General features: G+C 54.4%; 1 long non-coding RNA gene across 1 annotated transcript; it reads left to right on the forward strand.

The window, feature by feature from the left end:
* Positions 3105-6740, forward strand: LOC108633850. The gene is made up of 3 exons (XR_001917208.1): positions 3105-3648; positions 5549-5647; positions 6429-6740. It is a non-coding gene; the product is annotated as an uncharacterized LOC108633850 (long non-coding RNA).

A 10495-nucleotide genomic window follows, 5' to 3' on the forward strand; every position in this document is an offset into this window, starting at 1 on the left:
AGTGGGGTGCCATTGCCTTCTCCACTCCATGACCTACGTGAAAATACGACATCCTTCTAGGGGTGAGTTGGTTGGCTGAAGATGAAACACTTATCTTTTAGTAGCCAGAGACGGCCCGATATGTGCCAGTATGGGATCAACTTCTAAAAGAAACTGTAGCAAGCGAGGAGACTACACTGTATGGAACGCACTGTGTGTAGGGACTTCCCTGCTGGTCCAGTGGCCAAGACTCCGCACTCCCAGTACAGAGAGCCGGGTTCACTGTCTGGTCAGGGAACTAGATCCCACGTGCCGCAACCAGGAGATCCCGCGCCGCACCTAAAGATCCCACGTGCTGCAACGAATATCAGAGATATGGGAGCCACAGCGGAGATCTGGGCCGGCCGGATAAGTGTTTTCTAAAAAACGAATGCACCGTATGTGAGAGAAGGAGCTGCCTATATATGCTTTATGTGCAGAAGACATTTCTAGATGGTTACAAAAGAAATCGGTAAGGGTGGTGTCACCTGAGGAGGGCAACTGTGGGGCTGAGGGACTGGCGTGGAAACTGGGTCTGTGCCTTCTGATACCTTGTTCAGTAGTCGGAAGCATATCTCAGCTGAGACTTAACTGCCAAATCAGAAATCCAAATTGACTGTGGGTGATTGTCTTGCCTCTCGTCTGCACACGTTTCTTCTGTGTAAACAGAGCCCAATTCCGGGGAAGGACGTTCAGGATGAAGCAAGACGTTTACCAAAAACTTGTCTCGTTGAGAAATGAAAATGCAAAGACTTGTGCCCAAGCGTTCATAGCTGCTTTATTCCAGCCCCAAACTGGAAGTCACCCAGTGTCCGTCAACGTTATGAATGGATGAACGGTAGTACGTCCACACGACAGAAGACACCAGTCAGAAGGCGCCAAGCACCGTGAGGCAGGTGGCGCACTCAGACCTCAGTCTGCAGCCGGCCAGGTGTGAGGAGTGCGTGAGTCTTTCGCTGGACTTCTAGAGCGGCAAAGTCCTTCCACGGTTCTGTCTTAAACCACCGAATCAGTGACCAATGTTTAGGTACTATTCCTCTCTGCTCTACTGGTGTGCGTACACGTGTGTATCTTGTGTGAACTTTTTCATAACTGAAAGTATCAAAACTTTAGAAACAATCATTGGTTGAGTTTGGAAGTCAAAAGCTTGAGACTAACCAGTCCATTCTGAAGATCAGCCCTGGGATTTCTTTGGAAGGACTGATGCTAAAGCTGAGGCTCCAGTACTTTGGCCACCTCATGCGAAGAGTTGACTCACTGGAAAAGACTCTGATGCTGGGAGGGATTTGGGGCAGGAGGAGAAGGGGACGACCGAGGATGAGATGGCATCACGGACTCGATGGATGTGAGTCTGAGTGAACTCCGGGAGATGGTGATGGACAGGGAGGCCTGGCGTGCTGCGATTCATGGGGTCGCAAAGAGTCGGACACAACTGAGCGACTGAACTGAACTGAACTCCTTGATGACATTTAAAGACGAAATCAAAATTAGCAATTTCGCTTTGGCGTATAAAATTCCTACAGGACAACCGTATCGCCCAACAAAGCGACAAGGTTTCTCCAGCCCGCTCCGTCTTAGCCGAGGTCCCGACGGCCGGCCTCCGGCCCCGGGGCACGAGACCCTGGGACGCTCGCTGCGGAGCAGCTGCGGGAGCTGACGGGCTTCGGACCCGCGGTCCTGGCCCTCACGATGGGTGCGCGGCCACCCCTCCCGCTCGCAGCTCCGCCTCAGGCCGGTGCGCGCCGTCGCCGCCGTCTGAAAGAGAAGTGCGACCAATACCGCGGCCGCTGACGGGCGCTGCATCCGCGCCGGCGGCCTGCCGCGGCGCCCCTGGCCCGCGCTCGCGCGACCTCCACGTGCGCGCCCGGCTCCGCCGCACCGAAGGCCCAGCCAGCGGTCCTCCCAGCGGCCCTTGCGGCGAGGGCGCGGCCACGTGACCCAGACTCGGCCAATCGGGGGAGGCGGCGGCGCAGAGGCGTTCGCGTCGTTGCGTCCGGCGGCGGCTGGACCCCTGATTGGTGACGTCCGGGTCACGTGGCCCCGCCCCCCCCGCCTGGGTGTGGCCCCGCCCGGACACTGCAGATTAGCGGCGCAGCGCGCTGACGTCTACAGTGTGGAGTGGCTGCTCGTCTAGTTGGGCGGGATGCTGTTGCTGTTGCTTTCTTGAGAAGTGGAGCCAGAAGCCTCGTCAAACTGCACCTGCGGTCCAAACACGCCTTTTCGGTTGAGTCACTGAAACGTGTTTAGCTTAAGCCAGTTTGAGCTGCACGTTTTGATACTTGCCCGATAAAACGTCAGAATTGAAACATACTACCAGAACGACCTGGAGAAAAATTCATTTTTCATGTCCTAGGTTTGTACCTCAGTGAGAACGTCTTCGGGCCGACAGGGACTGTACTCCCGTCCCTCCCACCGTCCTCCAGCCCCCAGAGATTTGGGAGGGGACAGGGGCGGGGGTGCTGCCCACAGATGCCTTTGCCAGTTGGCAAGTATCCCCTCCTGGTGACGCTCTGAGACCCAGCCATGCCCCTCTGAGTCCTGGGGGTCCTGACAAGGCTCCAGCGGGGCGCAGTCCGTGAAGAGCCGCCGCACCTGTTGGCAACATCCTTCCTGAAGGGAAGAATAGGGCGGGAGAAGTGGGCGAGGCAGGAGTGCCCTTCCTTATCCCCACACCCTCTTTCCTTCCTTCGGGCCTGGGGTAGAGAGCGCTCCACCCACACACGTACCTGGGCTTCTTGAAGAAGTGACTGATCCCAGGGCTAGGTCAGGGAAAGTCCAAGCATTCCAGAAAGTAAGGAATGGCTCCAAAAAGGACGGGGACTCAGGGGGCAACCTGAAGGAGCTCCTAGTGGCCGAAGCTGGAACTATGTGACTGGCAAAATTAATAACTGTTGTGAGTTACAGAATAATGTAAATATCCACGAGTCCCTAGTGACATAGAAATAATAATAATAAATAAGTAGAGAATTCTCTGGTGGGCCAGTGGCTAGAACTCTACACTCTCACTGCAGAGGGCCTGGGTTCAATCCCTGGTTGGGGAACTAAGATCCCACAAGCCATGTGGTGCCGCCAAAAAGAAAAAAGAATCAGTGAGGGAGGAAGGAGACAAAAATATTCCGATAGATATAGTAGGAATGAGAGAAACAGAAAATCAACATTAGGCAGACACCACAGTAATACTTGTCCCAAACAAGATCCACTGATGGCCAAAAGTTTTGAGACAGCTTATTACTCAAATATCTCCCCCAAGATATTTTTTAATCACAAAGGGATTAATAGTAACTTCATGGTGGAGAACTTGGCCGAAACACCTTAGCCAAGTGATGAAGGCGTGAGATAGAACACTGTTGCCACTGAGAAATAAGACAGAGTACATGGGAACTCCGTACCATTTTTACAAAATGGAGGAAGTGAAGATGAGCTCACTGCTCTCCTGGGCCAGGTGAGCAGGGCACCTTCAGAACTGGGGCTGGCCCTTGCGTCTCAGAGCGGCTGGGGTGGATGGATGGGCTTCTGTGGACTCTCTGCTGCCCACCCTGTCTCTGCTGGCTTGGCAGGTACGAATGCTGTGAGCAGGGACAAACTTGACAATTTGGAGGAACAGCAAGGAGGCAGGACAGGAGCTTACAGGTGAGTGAGAGGAGGACGGTAAGAGGTGAGGGCATTCAAGCGTCAGGACCACAGCCGGCGAGGTAGAGAACATGTCCTCCCCTATCCCTCGTGTCTCCTCCCACGCCTTTTTATTATAGTTCTGTTACTGTTGTACGTTTTCCTCGAGTACCGGTGTGGCATTAAACAATACGCAGTCCTTGAACCTCTGTGTCTTATCCCGAGTGCTTTGGATGCAATGGAACAGGGGTCCTGTCCTTTCCTCCGCCTCTCCCACTTCCGCCCACCTTCCATCACCCAGACTTTTGCTTGAGCACTGTCAGGATTGGTCTTTACCATTTGAATGGGTTGAAAATGCGTTTTCGTGCTTTGCTTGTAGATTGTAGAAGCTCCCGGAGCCTGTCTTTTCCCCTGGAGCTGTGTCTCCGAGCCCCGCGCTCTGTGCAGACCTGCTGCCTGGCTGTCACTGCAGACGCCGCGCGTGGCCCACCAGCCCCTTGCCTTCCCTGTGCTTGGCTCCAGCTTCGTATGCTGAAGTGCATTTCAAGCATGTCCTCAGAAGGGCACGTCTTTCTGTCTCTAAGAAGGCTTTTAATTTGCACTCATAACTTGGCATCGGTTTCTAGATCCCAAGTGTTTCCTCAGCATTTCGAGGGCCCAGCTGTGTCGTCATCTCACAGTTGGCAGTTTGATAGTCATTCCTTTGCCAGAGTCGCGAGTTTTATCTTCAGAGGCTTCTGGAACCTCTCTCCCTGACACTCCGGCGTTTCACAAGAACAGGTCTAAATGGGGGTCTTTTTATTCATTCGCCCTTCTCTGTGCTCAAGGGGACCTTCCATTTTCTACAGTCTTTTGTTTGCATTTAAGAACTTTCCGTTTTCTCCGTTCTCTCCTGGAACTCCCGTGTACGCGAAGTTAGGCATCCCGGACACATCCTCCACGATTCCATCATTTCTTACCTATTTTTTCTCCTCTTCCTCTTCTTTTTCTTCTTGGGCCATTTCTTCTGTGTCCTAAGATAATTTTTCTACTTTATTTTCTAAGTATCTTATTGATTCTTTTATTTTTTACCGTTTACCTTTTAAGTCTCTTTTTCCATAAATGAACTTTACTGAGGTTTAATTTATATACAATGAAGTGGTCCCATTTTTAAGTGTAAATGTTGATGAGTTTTGACAAATGTATACAACTGTGTAATCACATCACAGTCAAGGTATAGAACATTTCCGTAGAGTTACCTTGGTCCCCTTCCCAGTCAAACCCCACTCCACACTCAGCTCCTGGGCAGACACTGATCAGATTTCTGTCATTCCAGATCACAGCATCATTTCTTTATTGTCGTTCTCAGCGTGTGTTTTTGAGACTTACCCACGTCTTGGCGCATGTCAGTTGTTCGTTCCATTTTTATTGCTGAGTCATAGTCCATTGTATCATAGCTTTTTATCTGTTCCTCAGCTGAGGGACATTTGGGTTTATCCAGTTCAGTTTTGAATAATGGCTGCTGCTGCTAAGTCGCTTCAGTCGTGTCCGACTCTGTGCGACCCCATAGACGGCAGCCCACCAGGCTCCGCCGTCCCTGGGATTCTCCAGGCAAGAACACTGGAGGGGGTTGCCATTTCCTTCTCCAGTGCAAGAAAGTGAAAAGTGAAAGTGAAGTCGCTCAGTCACCTCCGACTCTTAGCAAGCCCATGGACTGCAGCCCACCAGGCTCCTCCGTCCATGGGATTTTCCAGGCAAGAGGCCTGGAGTGGGGTGCCATTGCCTTCTCTGGAATAATGGCTGAAGACATTCATTTACAACTCTCTGTGTTAACATACATCTGTACATTGCCTGAGGAAATACCGAAGGGCGGAGTTGCGGGATGGCCTGTTAAGTGTATGTTTAACTCTATAATAAACTGCTGATCTCTTTCCCAAAGTAGTTGTGCCACTTGGTGGTCCCACCAGAAATGCAGAGCGTTCCATTGCCTCTGAATCCTTCTCATCGCTCAGTGGGGCCAGAACTTTCTTAGTCACTCCAGGTAACTTAGTCTCCTTGACAGGCCTCTCTCCTAAACAGAAAGGTTGAGGGAGTCTCCCGTCCAAGGGTCAGTGTTCTCAGGAGTGCCAGGCCGAGGGGCGAACTCCTTGGGGAGCCCCACCCCCCTCTAAAAGCAGTTTGCTTGGTTTCTCTGGAGAAGAGAGTCTGGCCTTGGGACCAGGGCTCCAGGCCAGCTGCCAGCTGCTCTGTGGCCTGGGTGTGTGAGGGAACAGTTGTTCATCCCCAGACCTCTGGTTAATCCCCAGTGCCAGCCCCACCTACCCCGAGCCTCCGAGACCAGGGCAGATGAGCCCCCGCCTCGGCGCAGCGCTCCTATTCTGGGCTGCTGCCCCCTCTGCCCACACTTGGCCACATTTGTTGAAGGCTCTCATCTCCTGTCCCCACCCACCGCCTTTCTGTGCTTCTCCGCTAACCCTTTCGATGAAGAAGCCTTTGGTGAGAAGAGAAGCTGCGTGTGCTCAGCTCTCTGCACTGAGACCTCTGTGGGCAGAGGCGAATGTCCAGGGACACGTGTGTGAGGTGCAGGAGCAGACCGCAGGAGGGCGTATACGGGGCGCGCACTTTATGTTAATAAAACATACACGCATGTGCACACAGACAGGAGAGACAGGAAGTGTTTGCTGTCTCCGGGTGACGGGGTTAAAGTGATCTATGGGGTTCCTAAATTTTTTAAACACGTTCTGTGACCTGTGGTCGTGAGTGTGGCTGTTTGTATGGTGGCTCAGTGGGGAGGGTCGCATGGATCTGATCTGGATTTTCAGATGGACAGGGAGGAAGCAGGTGGGGACTGACCTCAAGTCCCGGGTGTAACAGGAAAGTTCTTGTAAACCAGCCACAACTTCGTTGTCTCCCCGAGACCATAGGCAGTCTGGGGCCACTGTGAGCTCGGGGACACCTTGTCCCTTCATGCGCTATGGAGCTGAGCAAAGTGACATTTCCACGTTCGGAGATCAGAAGTAAGACTTTGCTAAGGAATGTGCCTCCTGCCCTGACAGAGGAGAGCTGACCCTTCACCTCTCACCCCAAGGAGACTTTCCACGGGCTCCCCAAGAGCCGCACTCTAAGATTTATCTATCTTATTATTTTCGGCTGTGCTGGGCCTGCATCGCTGCGCAGGCCTTTCCCTGGCTCTGGCGAGTGGAGGCTGCTGTGGGGCGTGGATCCCTCATTGCAGACGCTTCTCTTGTGGTGGAGACAGGCTCTCGGCCCGTGGGATCTTCCCAGGCCAGGGATCCAACCAGTGTCCCTTGCATATTGTGAGGCGGATCCTTAACCACCAGGTCACCAAGGAGGGGTCTCAGTTCCCTGCTGCTGCTGCTGCTAAGTCGCTTCAGTCGTGTCCGACTCTGCGACCCCACAGACAGCAGCCCACCAGGCTCCTCCATCCCTGGGATTCTCCAGGCAAGAGCGCTGGGGTGGGCGCCATCGCCTTCTCCGTTAGTTCCCTGACCAGGGGTCAAACCAGCATCACCAGCATCCCTGCGTCGGGAGGCAGAGTCTTAACCACTGGGCCCCCAGATCGTCCTCCTGATGTCTGGGAAGAGTTTAACGAGACTGCGGAATACACAGAACAAAGACTGTTGAGATCTTGTCCACAGACAAACTTAACTCTGCTTTCCATCTACGTGTTTGTGGCCAGCACAAAGGTGGATCCTGGCAAGCTCCATCAGCCACCGATCTCACCAAGCAAACGAACCGACCTTAGCTGCCAAATGTCCCCCAAGCCGTGCACACAACCCTGTGAATAAAGGTGCGCCCTGCGCACCTGGTGCTGAGCTTTTCATGAGGGAGGCTGAGTCACCTTTCACTTTCCTCAGAACGACAAGATTTCTGACTTTGCAGAAATGGAAGCAGAAGCCTCTTAAGATACTCCTCACAAGAAACCTGTCCTTGTTGCGTTCAGAGAAAAGACATTCGCGTGCTGGTCTGCTGTCAAGGCTTCTCTCTCAGAGCTGATGGAGGAACGCCCGCCTCTGGTCTGGAAATTCACCAGGGATGAGACCGGAGAGACAGCCTGCCCGAACACAGAGCTTTACGTGCTTCGCTCCAGCCTTTGAAGGGCCTCTGAAGAGGCCACAAGCGGATGGACTGGCTGCAGCTGGTTGCGCGACGCTCCTTGTAGCTTCTGACAGTGACCCAGGAACAAACACTGTATTACGACGGAACTCACGAGTCCTGCTGCGACTCCCCGAGAAGGAGGGGCGCACCCGCAACGGCTTCCAGTGCGTTCAAGCGTGGACATGTGCTCACGGGAGCACGTGTGATAAACGCACAGACCAAAGGGCCCGACGCCAAACAGCCGGTCACCAGCACACGCCTGCGGCTACCAGGCAGGCGGGCGCTGAGACTGGGAACAGCCTTCCTGACCCTGATGCTACAGGGACGTCGTCGTCACGCGAGTGAGGCTGGGAGCCGAGGTGTCGCGGCTTCAGGGGACAGCGCTGCTGCTCAGCGTGAGGTGTGTGTTCCTCTGGTCCGTTCCCTGCTGCAAGAAAGAAGGGCGTCCCCAGAGTCGAGTCCAGAGAAGTGTTGTCAGGGACAGGCGGAGGGGAGGCCTCCTGCTCCCCGGGACAGGACTCACGTTTTTGCCCATCAATTAGCCGTGCTGTGTTTGTAGCCTCCTTTACATTAAAAAGGGTACAGAGACTGATGAACACACAAACGTGGGTCAATCTCCAGGGAATTTTGCCGGGCCCAGAAAGCCAACCGCAAAAGGTGACACACCGCAGGATGCCATTTGTACGACATTTCTGAGCTGACGAAATTTTAGAGAAAGAGGGCAGGCTAGTGGTTTCCAGAGGCCAGGTACAGGGGTAGAAAGGGGGGTGGGGGCTGCAGAGGGACAGGAGAGACCCCGGGAAGCTGCAGCCTCCAGGACCCTCATGCCTGGCCACCCGAGCCTGGACGCCTGTGCCCACGCCTGTGCCCACGCCTGGAGTGGACTTCGTTCTCGCCCCAGGCCCCCGGCTGCCCGGGGCGCTATTTTCAAGCTGCCCTTCCCCCTCGGGACAGGCTGGAGCCCCCAAGCAGGTGAACCTGTAATCGGCGGGAGGGTTTCTTCCATGGGAGGTACGACAAGGCTGTTTTCCACACGCCACAAAATTGTACTGAAGTTCACGCAACATTTGCCATCTTCTCAACCACTTCTCAGAGTCCAGTGCAGAGGTGTCTAGAATATTCACGCTGTTGTCCAACCATCACAACTGTCCGTCTCCAGAACCTTCTTGCCTCCCCAAACTGAGACCCCGTCTCCATTAAATACTAACCCCACCTGCCTCCCTCAGTCCCTGGTGCCCAACCTCCTCCTTCCTGTCTCGACCCTCCCTGCTCCAGGGACCCCCCACAGGCCCGCGGGCACTCGCTGCTGTCCAGTCTGACCGCTGCCAGGGTGCTGGGGGTGGCGTGGTGTGGAGTCGCCTGCGTTTGCGTGTCGCTGGCCACTAATGGGCCGCACAGCTCTTCGTGTCCAGCGCCCGCTGCCGCTCCTGTCTCTGCGGATTGCTGTTCCCAGGCTCTGCCATTTCCCTCTTGCCTTTCTCTCTCCTTTGTTGAGCTGCAGGAGGTTCTTGTCTGTTCTAACCAGTCATAACTCCTGGTCTGTTTTAAAGACAGCAGATAGCTTCTGACCTGTTATCTGTCTGCTGACTTGTTCACAGTGTCTTGCTGAACAGACGCCTTTCACTTTGATGGAGTCAGGCCCATCAATGCTTCGCCGTAGGTTTGTGCTTTGGAGGTTTAGGAAACGCTGCCTCACCCTGGGAAAACAGCTTCCTTCAGCCTCTTCTTTCGATGTCGCAGTGTTCCTTCTCAGTTGGGTTGTCACTCATCTGGAATCTAGTTTTATTTCTTTAAAAATAAAATTTCAATGAGGAAGGATGGCAAGATATTCATAGTTGTTAATGTAGGATGATGGAGTCACTATCCTAACGTACAAGTCATTATTGTACAGAACAGTACAAGTCTGTACTTTTCCCATAGTTTAACATTTAGAAATGTTAACATTTAGAAACTTCTAAAATTTCTAAAAATTTCTCAGTATTTTGTGCAAAATACAGGTAAACTCAAGCAAGAAAAGGAAAACAATCTACGAGGCCCCTGCTTGGACAGAATCGCTGGCAACGGTTTTCTGTGCCCTGTGTGTGTGTCTAGACACACATGGAATCAGAGAAGCTGCCTTTTTCAGTTAACAGCGTATCACGTCCTGAGCACATGTCACACCCTGGGCTCTGCACAGATACGACACTGTGAGGACTGTTTTCTTTCTCAAGGAGAACCGGCTCTGTTTTTGGAGCTGCCTCTTCCCGCCCTTAATTTACCTACGAGACGCCAGGGCCTTCCCCGGAGGCTGTGGTGCAGCATCTGCCAGCAGCACAGGAGACACGGGTCCAGCCCCGACCCAGGGAGCCCCCCAAGCCGCTGAGCCCGAGCGCCGCAGCCACTGAGCCCGAGCCCCCCAAGCCACTGAGCCCGAGCCCCCCAAGCCGCTGAGCCCGAGTGCCGCAGCCACTGAGCCCAAGCCCCCCAAGCCACTGAGCCCGAGCGCCACAGCCACTGAGCCCGTGCCCCCAAGCCACTGAGCCCGAGCGCCGCAGCCACTGAGCCCGTGCCCCCCAAGCCGCTGAGCCCGAGCGCCGCAGCCACTGAGCCCGTGCCCCCCAAGCCGCTGAGCCCGAGCGCCGCAGCCACTGAGCCCGAGCGCCGCAGCCACTGAGCCCAAGCCCCCCAAGCCACTGAGCCCGAGCGCCGCAGCCACTGAGCCCCGTGCCCCCCAAGCCGCTGAGCCCGAGCGCCGCAGCCACTGAGCCCGTGCCCCCCAAGCCGCTGAGCC

The sequence above is a fragment of the Capra hircus genome, chromosome 25 (assembly GCF_001704415.2).
Source record: "Capra hircus breed San Clemente chromosome 25, ASM170441v1, whole genome shotgun sequence".
NCBI lineage: Eukaryota > Metazoa > Chordata > Mammalia > Artiodactyla > Bovidae > Capra > Capra hircus.